Source organism: Macaca mulatta, chromosome 15 (assembly GCF_049350105.2).
Source record: "Macaca mulatta isolate MMU2019108-1 chromosome 15, T2T-MMU8v2.0, whole genome shotgun sequence".
Lineage (NCBI taxonomy): Eukaryota > Metazoa > Chordata > Mammalia > Primates > Cercopithecidae > Macaca > Macaca mulatta.
Genome location: NC_133420.1, coordinates 65,092,798 through 65,108,700, shown reverse-complemented (window position 1 = coordinate 65,108,700; position 15,903 = coordinate 65,092,798).

Genomic DNA, 15,903 nt, shown 5'->3' with positions numbered 1-15,903 from the left:
GCACACCCCGGGCCAACTCTCGGGGTCCTCCCTCCGGCGTCGCCGTGAGAGGAACGCGAGCCAGAACCCCCAACCCCCACTTTGGGCAGAAGAAGCCAGCCGGCTCCGCCCCTCCCCTATTACTACTGCCCCCCGCAACGACTCCCCTCCCGGTCACCCCCTCGCGCGGGGGAAAAGGGCTTCCTTGACCGGGGACGGACCCAGCCGGGAGCCCAGGCCCATGCTTCCCATGTCTCCTATGACACCAACACCACTACTAGCATGTTCCTCGTGCTCCGAGGACACACAACCGGGGGAGAAGCCTCCACTGGAATGAAGGGGTAGGGAGGGTGCACCCTCAATGCCGGGCACAGGCACACCCCTCGATAGGAGGCTTACTCCTTTCGCAGCCTGGGCCTCTGAGGGGCCGGGGTGTTCACTGCACTCGCCCCTGGGCCTCCGGTCTGGCTGCAACATAGGAGAGTAAGGTTAGACAACCTGACCAACTTCTGAGGCCACGTGAGAGCGCAATGGAGTGGCAATGGCAGAGGCGGAGACCGAGAAGGCCACCCTCGTCTCCACCCCTTGGATTTTTCACCTGACCCTTGACCCATAATCCTGGGCCCTGCCCCTCCGGGGAGCTGCTCTAGGGCTGAGGGCGAGGAGAAGGGAGGGAAATGTCTCGCTCTTTCCTCACATCCTACCCCAGTAGGCTGCCTAGAACGCCCGGGCCCTTTCCCAACAAATGCCTCAGGGACTCCCACTGCAGAGGAAAATCCTTCTTCCCGCCACGGCCTGGGCTTTTCACTTTCACTTCCGTGGCCACAGAATCCCCTCTCTACAACTGGCAGGGGTCGGCATGGGCTGGAGCTCAGAGACGGCCAGCTAGGACTTCAGGACACACAGCAAACTAGCTGCGCCCCGCTGAGGGCCAGCGCACAGCCGCCCACCCAAGGTGTCCTATCCTCGGGCTCTCCGGGCCGCCGGCCTCCTGCTTCCCGGGCCGCAGACCAGGATTAGACTGAGGACGCGGGGAAGGAAGGGGGCGGTGCGACGGGATCTTGAGAGGAGCAGGACTTGCCCCTGCCCCTGCGGCGAAGCTCTAGGCCCTGGCAAGGTTCGGTACACCGGGGGCCGCTCCTCCCCAGGGGGCTGACCGGACTGGGCGCTCTAATCCAACAGGGGAGGGGCGAATGGGGTGAAAATTGGCGAGTGGTTTGGGGAACGGACTTGACCTCCAGATGCTCCGGTGTCCCTGGCTCAGCCTCTTTCTGCCAGGTTGGGAGCAGTCGGGAATTCTGTCCCAGTCCAACGTCCCCCTCGTCCCCCTCGGCCCTCGGGGACGCAGAGGCTGCAGTATGCAGAGCCGCAGTCCACGGCTGCGGGGACAAGATCCGCACTGGGCGTCCGGAGTCCTGGAAGTGGACGTGTGGGTGTCAGAGGATAAAGGAAGAGACGCACGTCGGACCTCTGTCCAGGCGTCAGGCCGGTCAGCAGCTCCTCCCGGCGCGGGACCCAGCGGCCTCGAGCGCTTCCCCGGGGCCGAAGCGACACCTGGCGGACGGTGCGGGACGTGCGTTCCCCTCTGGCTCCTGCTCCGCGCTGAGGCCTGGGCCACCTACTGAACACCGGGTGCTACCACCTCTCCACACCGCCGCCACCCGGCTCACAACCAATTTTCCTCCCCCCGGAGCTGGGTCAACAGACTAGTCGTGGTTTCCGCTCCTGCCGCCTCTGATGCCCTACCTAGCCAGTAGCCTTTGAGCTTGTAAGCCTCAGTGCTGAACCCTCCCCACCGCCTTGGGAGCAAAGTTGAGTTTCTTAGGTGGGGCTTCAAAGCCCTGCAGGATCTGGCCCTGCCTCCTCTCCAGCTTTATTAAGCGCCCCTATTCCCGGCCTCCCCAGCTCTGCGCCAGCCCCCTTCTGTGTCATGTCACTTATGCTTAAGCCAAACCCCACTTCACTGACATCCTCTCCCCAACCCCACCTCCAAAAATTCACTGCCTTCCCAATCTTCACTATCTACCTTGCCCATGATGCAGTGGCTGGAAGTAATACCCCCAGGCCAGATGCCTTGTGCCCTGCACCTGATGGGGATCTCACATTTGGGCCTGGGGAAATTAGGGGAAGTTCCTGAGAGGCCTGGGGAAATTAGGGGAAGTTCCTGGTTGACTTGCAGTTCCTGGAGTTCTCTACCATGAAAGGGGCTCTATGGCCAGGATTTCTGACACCACCCTCCACCCTGGCAGGTGACCTAAACTTGGACCCCCCCACACACACACCAAGGGGTCAATTGTGCCATCCCAAGCGTTTGGGCAAGCAAAGTCCCTTCTTCATTCTTACTGACATGTCCCCAAGGAAGGAGAGCTCCTTCCCCATCTCCTATGGAGGATCTACGTTTCCAGTGCTCCTTTAGGAAACAGTGCTGGTTTCTAACGTGCTATGCCATCAGAAAGTTTCTGCCTGGAGCGCACACCTGGCTCTCCAAAGTTAAAAACACACACACTCTCACACACAGGCTCTCTGTATTACAAATGCCAAATACATGGTCACATAAAGTCACACACCCAATCTCAAACAGTAAAAGGTGTATACTCAACTTCACTATGGTACACTGAGAGTCACGGTCCCCAGCTTAGACTAGGAACTAGAGATCCCAAAAGAGTAGGAGAGTCCCTGAGTCACACACACCATACCCACACGTAGACACAGTTACACAGCCATGAACTCAGTCACACTGAGTGTCACACAGGCACACACAGAGTCACACACGCTCTCAATCACACTGGGGTTTGGCGGGTTGGGGCGGGCTCCAGGAGGCAGTTATGTAAACGCCCTCAATCCCCCCCTCTCGCTCCCCTTCACCCCGCCTGCTTCCTCACACAGTGCCAGCGCCCGGGGCGGCTTGGCCGGGACCCGGGAACAGCTCGGCCTCGCGGAGGCTCCAGGCGCCGAGAAACCCGATCCCACACAGCCCCGGGCTGAGCCAGGGAGGGGGGCCCAAAACCCCCCCACTCAAGGTCCAGCCCAGGCCCCTAGGGACGACTTACCCCTGCATCCAGAGACACCTCCCAGCACCCTCCTGAGATAGTACCTGGGGCCCACTCACAACATCCCCATCCTGCACACCCCCTTTTGGAATCCTATCATCTGGATGGCTGCCTATGTGCCCTGACCCTTCCAACCTCTGGCACCAGAAAGGGCAAAGATTCTCTAAAGGTAGAGAATGAGGGAAACTAAGTATTCAACCTTGAATTACCCCCAGTTCCTGGAACTATCTCCTCTTCCCTTCTCACCAGGGCCCTCTAAATCTGCTCTGATAGAGAGGGGCTTTCATTCCTGTCCAGGTCCCCCTCAGATTTGCTGCCTATCGATTCCAATATATTCTGTCAGAATTCTAAATTATTCAGGTCCAAGTCTCCCCTCCCTCCCTTTGATATCCTTTCTTCCTCCTCCACTGGAAGTTCTAACTCCAGTCTAATCCCAGTTCCTCCTGCTTGCTAAAAAATTTTGAGAGTAACCTGAGGAGTCAGGAACAAAATCACCAAAAGGCAGAAAGATTAAGGCTCAGGAAACCCCTGGAAGTCAGGAGTCTAAGAAGAGGTGAGACAATGTCTGTTGTACACCCCCCAACATAACCCCCACCTCATTCTGCAGCCTAGTCTCAATTTTTCACAATAGCTTTTGAGTGTCTGCTTGGGCTGCCCAGGCCCAGGCAGAAAGGGAATTTCCCCCTATGTTCTCTGTTAATGAACAAAACATTTCATGTTGAAATTCCTCCTCTGCCCCCAGCCCAGTGTCTCCAGGGCCCCGCAGCCTGACCAAGCAGGGACACCATTCGGAGGGGGGTAACAGAGTAGAGGGAAGCCCCCAGGGGAAGCATAATTTACACTAGGGGGCATCTTTTTAAAAAATAAATAATTAGGGTGACTTTTTTTTCACTTTTGGCTAAAATTATCCACTCCTGTGGCAGCTTCCCAGAAAGGGCGGCGGGAGGGCGGCCGGAGCTGTCCCGAGGCCCAGGACATGGCCCCCCTCCCCTGGGCGAGGAGCCTTCCTCAAGTTGTTTTCCTGGTTTCTTCCTCTTGGATGTTTTTTGATTATTAATCACATTTTCCATCCTCAGTCTCAGACCAGACCCCCTCCCCCCAGGGTCAGGGCTGGACAGAGGGAGGAGGAGCGGGCTCCGGGAAGATGACTTGGGGACAAGATGGGCAGTGACCCCTGGCCCTGGCTGACCCGAAGGACGCTGTCAGTGGCATGTCACAGATCATACCCTCACCATCCTGGCACACAGTAGGTGGCATCCTTAATCAATACAAGTGAAGTAAATGAATGAACAGGTGTCTAGTTTTCATAGCACCCAGCTGGCACTGAAAAATAAAGTCCCTAGTGCTGGTCCCCTTGTGCTGCAGACAGAGAAACAGCCCAGAGAAAGAGAGTCACTTGCTTAGAGTCACACAGCAAGTTAGCGCCTTGGCCAGAGCAGGACCTCAAGAATGCTGATGGCTCCCCGCTTCCTCAGTCAGTCAATAAATATATATTGAGCACCTACAATATACCAGGCATTGATCTAAGTAGTGAACCAGACAAAAATCTCTGCCCCTGCAAGGACATAGAGCAACTAGAACTCCATACAATGCTAGTGCATGATAAGTTGGTACGACCACTTTGAAACACTGTGTGACACTATCTACTAAAGCTGTGCATATATTTATTCTATGGCCTAGCAAGTCTGTTCCTAGATATATACCCAAGAGGAATGATCAAATATGTTTACCAAGAATGCTCATAGCAGCTTTACTCATGATAGCCCCAAACTGGAAACAATACAAATAGATAAACAGATCGTGATGTAAGTACAGCAATGGAAAACAACCAACTACAGCTACATACAACAATGTGGATAAATCTCACAGACAAAATGTTGAGCAAAGAGGAAAAAAGACACAAAGAGTACATAATGAATGATTTCATCTATATAAAGCTCAAGAATAGGCAAAACTAATTTATGGTGACAGAAATCAGAATTGTAGTTACTGTTGTTGGAGGAGAGTGGTACAAGTGTACAGTTGTCCCTTGATATCTGTGGGGGATTAGTTCCAGGACCCCCTGAGGATACCAGCTCTGAGGATGCTTAAGTCCCTTATATAATAAATGGCATAATATTTGCATATGATCTAAGCACATCCCCATATCCACTTTAAATCAGCTCTAGATTGCTTGTAATATCTAATACAATGTAACTGTTATGAAAATAGTTGTTATACTATTTTTGTTTTTATTTGTATTGTTTTTTATTGTTGTATTTCTATTTTTATTTTTATTTTTTCCTAATGTCCTGGTTGGTTGAATCAGAGGATGCAGAACTCACAGATATGGAGGGCCAACAGTACACATGCACTAAAACTGTATACTGTAGGCCAGGTGCAGTGGCTCATGCCTGTAATCCCAGCACTTTGGGAGGACGAGGCAGGCGGATCATGAGGTCAGGAGATCGAGACCATCCTGGCTAACACGGTGAAACCCCATCTCTACTAAAAAAAAAAAAAAAAAAAAAAAAAACAGCCAGCTGTACTGGTGGGTGCCTGTAGTCCCACTTACTCAGGAGGCTGAGGCAGGAGAATGGTGTGAACCTGGGAGGCAGAGCTTGCAGTGAGCCAAGATCACGCCACTGCACTCCAGCCTGGGTGACACAGCCAGACTCCGTCTCAAAACAACAACAACAACAACAAAAAAAAAACTGTGTACTGTATATATTTGTTCATGCAAAAGTCCCAAGTCTAGTTCCCCAGCCCCCTCAGGCAAGAGGTGTCAGCCTAAATGACACCTAAGAGAGGTCTATACTAGGCCCCTTTGTCCTCTCTCACAGTGCCATCCTCTTCTTCCTTATAGTAGTTAGTTTGATGTCTAATTATCTAGTTACTTCTGTGGTGCATGTGAGCTCCAATGAGGGCAGCCCCGTGGCCTCCACCTCTAGTCACGTAGAGTTGGGTCTGGCATAGAACAGGTGCACTCAACGTTTGAAATAGATTTAAATAAATGTTGACTGAATGAATGATGCAAGCAAGTAAGTAGAACAACCTTGACCTGTGAGAAGTAAACTGAAGCTCCAGGGCACAGGGGTGGGAGCCTAGATGAATGGGTTGCAGCCTTGAGGGATGGGAAAGAGGTTTAGTGACCAGTGAGGTGGCAGAGACCGGAAGGCAGGCTGAGGCAACCTGAGTGGCTCAGACACCACAACCTGAAATGCCTTTGGGGCCAAGGCTGTCGAAGTATAGAAGGGCGTAAAGTAAGTCAGGAATATAAACACATTGGAGTTTTAGCAAGACCGTTGAGACTGCTGGGTAGAGGGTGGTGAGGATGGTGGAGGCTGGAGGTGGGCAGCCACAGAGAGGTATTTGCAGTGACCCATAAGAAAGAGATATCCAGCCTGACGTGGGGCAAGGAGAGGGAGGATAGGGTTTGGGAAAGGGGCAGGACATCAGATTCATCTGCTTCATCTGCTCCCATGACCCCCAGAGGATCTCCCATGTCACCTTATATACAGAGAACGGGCTCCCTGTACACTTAGTCCTGTGTCTGCTCTCCAAAGCACCCTCGCCCTGGGTGATCCCAAAGTTTGGGCTAAGCGAGGAAAGAGAAGCAGGTGGGGAGAGAGGGAGCAGAGTATCCAGAAGAGGGACAGGGAGTGGCAGTGGGAGGTGGGGGCAGGGATAGGAAAAATGGAAAAACTTGGAGTCAGGGGACTGTGTATCAAAGGTGGGAGCATGGGCATACATTTGCAAATTCACAGATACAATTTTTCATTTTGCAAAAATTTGCATGAACAAATTCCCTGCTCAGAAGCACAAAGTCCCTTCATGCTTCCCCACCCCAGTGGGCTCTGATCCTACCTACCCACCATTCCTCATGGAGGAGACAAAGGATTGTCCTCCCTAGTACCGACCCAGAGTTGACATTGCTCTCTGCTGCTATAGAACTGGCTCCCAGATAACAGCTGGGATTTCCAGGAAGGCCTGAGGACCATGTGTCCCTAAGATTGGATCCCTCCCTTCGCCTCCCATGGCTCTATTTCCCGCCAGCCTGTGATTCCTTGAAGTAGGGGAGAGGGAAGAAAAAAGGCCCCAACTTTCCCCCAGAAACTCAACTGTGGTGATTGCGAAGGCAGATAAAAGTCAGAGATTTGGAAACTGAATGCCAGCGTTAACATGTCTGAGGGAAACAGACAGAGGCAGAGGGAGACTCCAAGAGAAAAAACTGAAATAAATTCAGTTATCAGACATTTATTAATGCCTACTGTGTGCCAGGCCTAGAGGGAACATTGTGTACAAAACTACAGATGACTCCCATGTTTTTGGCTTGAAAGACTGGGAGATGATGGTACCATTCACCGAGCTGGGGACAGAGAAGGGACTTGACATGTTCAGTTGGAGGGTCTGTGGTGTGACAGCTAGGTATGTAGCCCCTGTTCAACAGTTCCCAGCATCCTTTATGCCCGGCATGTGCTGGAGGCTTGGGCATTTAGAGTTTCAGACTAACCTGAGCATTATGATGGTGCTAGGGGATGATGAGATAGATCAGAGAACAGGGAACGGGTGTGATAAGAAAGGAAGAGGAGAGGAAGATTGAGGTTAAAACTCTGGGAACCCATGATTAAAAGAGAGGAAAGGGGTGGTGATGCACACCTGTAATCACAGCACTTTGAGAGGCTGAGGCTGGTGGATTACCTTGAGCCTGGGAGTCTGAGACCAACCAGGGCAACATACTGAGACCCTGTCTCTACAAAAAATACAAAAATTAACTGAGTGTGGTAGTACACACCTGTAGTCCCAGCTACTCAGGAGGTTGAGGTGGCAGGATCACTTGAGCCCAGGAAGTAGAGGCTGATATGACCCATGATTGTGCCATTGCACTCCAGCCTGGGCAACAGACTGAGACTGTGTCTCAACAACAATAACAAAATTGGGGGCAGGGGGAGCAATAAAAATAAATAAATAAAACAAAAATAAATCAATAAAAATAAAAATAAAGGGCCAGGCGCGATGGCTCACCCCTGTAATCCCAGCACTTTGGGAGGCTGAGGTGGATGGATCACCTGAGGCCGGGAGTTGGAGACCAGCCTGTCCAATATGGTGAAATGCCATCTCTACTAAAAATACAAAAATTAACCAGGTGTGGTGGTGGGTTCCTGTAATGCCAGCTATTTGGGAAGCTAAGGCAGGGGAATCGCTTGAACCTGGGAGGCAGATTTGCAGGGAGCAAAGATTGCACCACTGCACTCCAGCCTGAGTGACAGAGTAAGACTCTGCCTCAAAAAAACTAAAATAAATAAAATAAAATAAAAATAAAACAGGAAAGATGAGGGACTTCCAGAAGACAGGGACGGTATAGTGGCCCTAGAGATAGAAGAATCAGGATTGCATGAGGCCAGAAAGCAGCCTGGGAGGACTAAGGAAGAACTCAGGTCTTTAGCAGCTGGGAGTGGGGTGGGGCCAAGGGGACAAAGCTAGGGGTATGGAACAGGCTGGTGTAGACTCCTCCACAGGGGCCTGTGAGTAGAGTGTAGACCCCTCCTTCCCCAGCCTTCCTGCTGTTCCCTGGAGCCCTGCTTGGGTTGGGGTCCTCTCTCAGCCAGGCAGAAGAATCAAAAAGCTCCTCCCAGGCCCCTAGACTTCCATCCCTGAGCCCCTGGTTTTTGGTCTTCCCAAGGGAGTTCTGAGCCTTCCTCAGGCTCAGGAGCATGCAGTGGTTGGGGAACCCTGGGGACCCTGGGGGTAATTGAAACCAGGGCTAAGACATTAGAAACCATAACGCTGACTCCGCGGCTCCCTCAGGATAGCTCCTGGTTTTCTTCTCACCCCAATCCTCCCTGCCGTTGACAGCTCAGCTCTCCCAGGCCCCCAGCAGCTGGACTGCTGAGCCTCCTCCTCAAACCAACTAGAAGGGGCCTCCAACCAGAAGGCACCCAAAACCAGCCCTCTGGGACCTCTTCTCTGTGCTCAGAAAAGCTTACTGTATACCAGGCTAACCTCTTCATATTGAGGCATTCCAAATTCTAGTCTTAACAATCCCTTTTTGCAGAACCTAGCAGGTTGAAGTTAGACAATGGGAACAATTTTTCAACAGTGAAAAAGAAAGGGAGGAGGTAGATGTGGGGCAGGAGTGCCCGTCAACTAGCACGTGCTCAATAAATATGTGGAGAAAAATAGATCTCAAAGCCTGAACCCCACCAGAGGGAGGTGTTGGCTGGCCAGATCTATAGCAGGGGCAGTACAGGCTACACACCAGGGTAGCAGGAAGTGAGAAGGTCAGATAAGGAATTCTGTGGCCTGGAATCTCTCTCCTTGCTTGGATGTCTCTCTTTCTCTATGTCGCAGTCCTTGTCTCTTGCCAAAAGGACCAGAAGCTGCACTTTTGTAAGACTGATGGGAAGGCCCTCCCCCTGCACACCTGTCCGGAGATTTCAGGATTCCCAGATTCCCCGAGTGCTGGTGTGGAGATTTGAGCCTGCCTCTGTCTCTATGTCTATCTCTCTCTCTGGCTTTTCAGTTAGAGACAGAGGGGTTCAAATACGTACTCTACTACCTACTGGCTTTGTGGCCTTGAAAAGTGACTTAATGTCTCAATTACCTCAGAAGTAAAATGGGATCATAACAGTGCCTATTTCCTAGGACTGTGGTGAAGATTAAGTTAAATGAGATAATCCAGTCAAGTGCTTAGCGCTAGCCCTGGCAGGTGCTAAAGCCCCCTTCATCTGCTGACTTTGGCTTCCTCCCAGTCGATGTCTATGTCTCCTCTGTCACGGCCTTTCTCCCCATCTCTCTATCAACATCATCCTCTGTCTCTGTCTTTTACTGTCTTTCTGTTGATCTCTTTGGCTCTCCCTGTATCTGGCCCTGCCTGCATGACCCTGCTCCAACCCTCTGGCACAAGTGGCCTAGGTGAGGTAGGGTAGGGGTGTCCAGGAAGATAAATTCAAATATGGCATTCATGGCAGCAGGGTCATGCCTGAGCCTGAACATAGGTGAACCACAATCGTTGGGGTGAGTACTTCTGTCTATGGACTGGGCAGGAGAGCTGGGGGCTCACTCTGGCAGCCCTCTTGGAGGAGGTGGGGCTTGTCCTGACTGCTGTAGCTGCCCCCACACCTGGACCCAGGCCAGATCCCTATAACTAGTGCCTGCCTGGAGGTGAGGCAACCTGCCCAAAGGCCAGAACTGAAAGGGGTAGCCCTCTACCTCCACACAGGGTTACTTACCCGCCCTCAAAACATTCTGGCCCACCCTTATCCCAAGTTCTGCTCTGAGCCTCCCATACCCCATCCCAAACCCTGTATGGAAGCACATTGCCTCCATAGATCTAGTTTCTCTTGTCTCTGGCTCCCCCTATGTCTGTCTCTATCTCTGTGTCTCTGTCTTCTCAATCTCAATCTATGACTTTGGCAACTGCATAAGCCTTGCACCCCTAAGCTAAGACCACCAGGGATAGGAAACTGCAGGGGTCGAAGAGTCTGTGTTCTTCACCTGGTCCAAAAAGCTCCTTCTTGGTGGTGGTGGTGGTGGGGCGAACACAAGAAATCCAGATGTCATTTCCATGTCACTGTGGACCTGTGAAGGCAGAGGGCATGGAGTAGGATAGGTGCTCATCAAATATAAACCAAATGAAGGAGGGACAAACAGAGGACTCCAAACAAAGAACTGAATGGCTGAGGCTGTAGCAGGCAGGAACATGGAGAGACTATGGAAAGGCTGCTGCTCAACTTTGTGGTTCAGCAAGGAGTCTTCTTTGGGGGTCAGGATTGGTCTCAACTAGCCCTAGATGCCACCACACGTGGGCCCTGGCCAGCCCCTTCACATCAACTCTTGGGCAGAGGGCCAGATGGGTGGGCCACTAAGACTCCCCCCTCACTTCCCTACTCCCAAGACATCATTGCCTCAAGGTGCCCACCAGCTTCAAGCAGAGTGCTAGGAATACAGAGCCAGAGAGGGAGAAACTCTGGGCAGGGGCACACGACAGGCAGAAGCTGAGGCAGGAGTCTGGTGTCCTGGTAGCCAGCCTGGGCCTGTCATGAGGATCCTACGCCAGTACTGTGATGGGGGCCAGACCCGAAACAGGATTTTATGTGGGGAGAGAAGCCAGGAATCCGCGAACATGTGGGCAGCTGGGCAAGGGGCAGAACGTTCCATCAGGTAAGGACAGAATGTGCAACTTCTTGTCCTTCTCATTAGATAAAGACAAGCATTGAGACCAAAGGTTCAGAGAGATAGAATCAGAGCAAAAGAGAGAAGAGAGAGCCTGGGAGAGAGACTGAGAAAGAGAAACTCTCAGAGACACAATCAGGCACAAAAACAAAGATGCAGAGAAAGAGATGTGAGTCAGAGACACAGACAGGGAAATGCAGAAAGGAGAGCCATGAAATTAAAGACACAGAGACCAAGATAGGGAGGGATATGAAATCAGAGAGAAACTGTCTCAGTCACAGAGCAATAATGTGCAGACAGACTCAGACAGAGAAACACAGAGACAGGGAGAAAAAAAACAATTGAGAGAGAGACAGAGAGATGGAAAAGAGAGAGAGAGGAGGACAGCGACAGCAAGGTCAAGAGAGGCAGAGAGATGGACAGAGGACAAGGCAGAAGGAAGCAAAGACAGGGTGAGGCAAAGAAAGAGATCAAAACATTAGGAGTGGGAAAAGTGGGCGAGGGACAGAGGAGTTTCCTGGCCTCAGTCTCTCTAGCCTGGTCTCCCCAGGGTGTTGGGCTCCTACTTTGCTATTCTCTGGTTTCCATAGCAACAGGGAGGGCAGAGCCAAAATTGCATACACATTTACATCCTTTCTATTTGAATAATTCAACAGGTTTCTGTGCATATTCATGAGATAATGAATGAAGGTGACTCTCAATCCCTGCTCAAAACCTGGCTATGGTATCTCATGCTTTGTAGTATATGGTATGGCTCTGAGCCTGGTTTTGTAGGCCTTGACCTCTCCCTGCCAGACCCTGCTAACAATGCCAGCCCCTGCTCCCCAAACCTCTTTTGCATTTTCCTACCTCTAGGCCTTTCCTCAGGTTATGCTCCTCTGCCTGCAGCGGATGCCCTTCCCTCAGCATCAGTCCTGCCAGTGGCCTCTGGTAAGGAGTAGCAGGAGATGACAGGGGTGAGCAGTGCTCGTCTTGGCTCCCTGGTGGAGGCGATCCTTCAGTCACATTCGTAACTGAGGGTGCTTGAAAGGATCACACTGAGAGAGGCTGGGGTGTAGGCTGAGCTGGAGTCTAACAAATCTACCAACATAGAGGAACCTAGAACACAGTGGCCTCCATATGGAAACTGACAAAGACCACGGTTCCAGCTAGAATAATCAGAGTTGCTGAGATAGCACCAAAAGGAGTCTCAGGAACAGAGGGGCTGAGTGGTTCAGATGGTGGGGGAGAGAGTTCCTAGGGCCAAGAACCCTTTTAAAGTGCCAGGAATTGAATGGCCTTGTGGGATGGGAGGAGCTTCTTCAGGGCCTGCTCTGCTTATAATTTCGGCCTCACTGACTCCCCGCTGGATCCCTACAGCAGCTTTCTCACTGCTCTTCCTGCCCTGTACCCCCAATCCACTCTCCACATTGTAGCCAGAGTTCTCTTTCTAAACACAATCTGATATTCCGCAGAGCTCCCACCTTGAAGCCTTCAGTGATGTTCCACCTCCCTCAAGATAGAGTCCAAGCACCTTTGGCCAGGCTTGCAGGCCTCCCTGTCTGACCCCCACTCACCTATGAGCCTCATGCCTTACTCTCTGCCTTGAACTTCATGCTCCAGTGATCATCTCTATGCTGCTTCTATGCCTTGGCTTATCCCTTCCCTTCACCTGGAATGTCATGCCCACGTCTCTCCTAAGCTATCCAAGATTCCACACAGGTATCACCTTCTCTTCTTTAAATCTTTGTGTGTCTCTAAAGGTTGGAATACGGGCTCTGTCTGAACTCATGCAGCAGTAAACTTGCCTAATCTGTGTACTTGTCACACCATAGGGAAACTTTTTTTTTTTTTTTTTAAATGGAGTCTCACTCTGTTACCCAGGCTGGAGTACAATGGCTGGATCTTGGCTCACTGCAACCTCTGCCTCCCCTGTTCAAGCCATTCTCCTGCCTCAGCCTCCCAAGTAGCTGAGATTACAGGCGTGCACCATCACGACTGGCTAATTTTTTTTTTTTTTTTTTGAGATGGAGTCTTGCTCTGTAGCTCAGGCTGGAATGCCGTGGAGCGATCTCGGCTCACTGCAAGCTCCGCCTCCTGGGTTCACGCCATTCTCCTGCCTCAGCCTCCCGAGTAGCTGGGACTACAGGCGCCCGCCACCACGCCTGGCTAATTTTTTGTATTTTTAATAGAGACGGGGTTTCACCGTGTTAGCCAGGATGGTCTCGATCTCCTGACCTCACGATCTGCCCGCCTCGGCCCCCTAAAGTGCTGAGATTACAGGCGTGAGCCACCACGCCCGGCCTCGACCGGCTAATTTTTGTATTTTTAGTAGAGACAGGGTTTCACCATGTTGGCCAGGCTGGTCTCTAACTCCTGACCTCAAATGATCCGCCGGCCTCAGCCTCCCAAAGTGCTGGGACCACAGGCGTGAGCCACCGCACCCAGCCTCCACAGGGAAATTACATATGTGGCTATAGCCCTCGTGGGGTTGGAGGTTCCGAGCCCAGTGATTATATTTGTCATATTGTGGATGATCATCAGCTGTTTGTTGAATAACTGAGGGGTCACTGAGCCCATTAAAGATCAAATTTCAAGTCTCTCTGTTTGGGGACTCTTGAGGCCCTCTGCACAGACTCTGGAAAGGAATGGGCCATCCCTTTGCAAATGCTGCCACCTTGTGGCCAAAGCCAGAAGTGAGTGTAGCCAGAACATCACCTATCAATGTGAGAGCTGGACTAGACTAGTATTACAGTAAGGAGTGGGGAGGTAGGCCCCAAGGGAGTGCTCAGAGGCCAGCACCAGTGTCCTTTGAACATTCTTGATGAGTTCCAAGCAGACAGAATGACAAGAACAAAGGCTCAGAGGCAGAAAATCTTGTCACTTGGGAAGTGGTCAGAGCTTGGTGAGGGTCCAAGAGGACCAGGCCAAAGATGGACTAAGCCATGGGCAGGTGCCAAACAAAGGGGTCCTTTAAAACCACCTAGTGGGCTGGACGCAGTGGCTCAGGCCTGTAATCCCAGCACTTTGCGAGGCTGAGGCAGGCAGATCACCTGAGGTCGGGAGTTCGAGACCAGCCTGACCAACATGGAGAAACCCTGTCTCTACTAAAAATACAAAATTACCCAGGTGTGGTGGTACACGCCTGTAATCCCAGCTACTCAGAGGCTGAGGCAGGAGAATCACTTGAACCTGGGAGGCAGAGGTTGCAGTGAGCCGAGATCACACCATTGCACTCCAGCCTGGGTGACAAGAGCAAAACTCCATTTCCAAAAAGAAAAAAAAAGGAAAAAAACCCACAAACACCTAGTGAATGTAGTGAATGAACCTGTATCCTGTCCTCTAATCTTGGCATGGAGGCTAAGGGAATAGAGGAATTACAAGGTCAGATCTGAGTATGGCCCCATATTGGGGTGGGGGGTGCTCAATATTCATTCATTTACTCACTAAATATTTATTGAGCACCTACTATGTGCCAAGTGATGTTCAAGATCCTTAGGTTACATAAAGGAATGAAACAAAGATTCGTGCCCTTTTGGAGCTTACATTCTCATCAGGAAAAGACAATAAATGAAAATATTATTTTAAAGACGTAAATATCATAGAGGTTAAAAAAAACTGGGGTGGGGGAAAGGCAGCATAAGGAAGATTGAAAGTGCTGGACTGCAATTTTAAATGAAGTGGCCAGAGTAGGCCTCATGAAGGTGACATTTTAGCAAAGACTTAAAGGAGGGAGGCAGATAACCATGCAAGTACAGGGGGAAGAGCATTCTAAACAAAGGAAATAGCCAGTGGCTTGGTTTGGGGGAGAGGTCTGAGGGGACTGAAGCACAGAGATCAATATGGGAACTGCCGAGCGATAATGAATGGCACAAACGAACAGAGGCTTTGGGGATGGAGACCTAGAAGGCAAAACGGGCAGAACTTAGTGCCTGCTTGGATATGGGAGGCACACAACTCCTCCAGGCATATTGTTTTCTGATGTCCCCATTCCAAGGGAACAAACACAAAGTGGCTAGACATGCCACCTCTAAGACAGGTAGTGAGAATGAGCAACACATTCCATCCTGGATGACTCCATTGCCCACCAGAATGCTCCACCTTACCTTTCCCAGCCTCAACTCACCAGCTCATCTTCCATGTCTCTTCCTCCAGACCCTCCAGCCATCCACTCTCATGCCCACAAATCCTATCAGCTCCAAAAACCCTCAACCCTATTAATACCTTCCCATCCTTTAGCTGTGGTTACGGGTTAAATTGTGCCCTCCACTCCCACCGCCCCCCCACCAAAACCATATATTGATATCTTCATCCCCAGTACCTCAGAATGTGACTTTATTTAGAAATAGGGCCTTTAGGCTGGGCGTGGTGGCTCACGCCTGTAATTCCAGCACTTTGGGAGGCGGAGGCAGGCCGATCACGAGGTCAGGAGATCGAGACCATCCTGGCTAACATGGTGAAACTCCATCTCTACTAAAAATACAAAAAATCAGCCGGGCGTGGTGGCAGGTGACTGTAGTCCCAGCTACTCAGGAGGCTGAGGCAGGAGAATGGTGTGAACCCAGGAGGCGGAGCTTGCAGTGAGCTGAGATTGCGCCACTGCAGTCCAGCCTGGGCAACAGGGCCACATTCTGTCAAGAAAGAAGAGAGAGAGAGAGACAGAGAGAGAGAGAGAGAGAAAGAGAGAGAGAGAGAGAGAGAGAGAGAGAGAGAGAGAGATTGAGAAATAGAGCCTTTATAG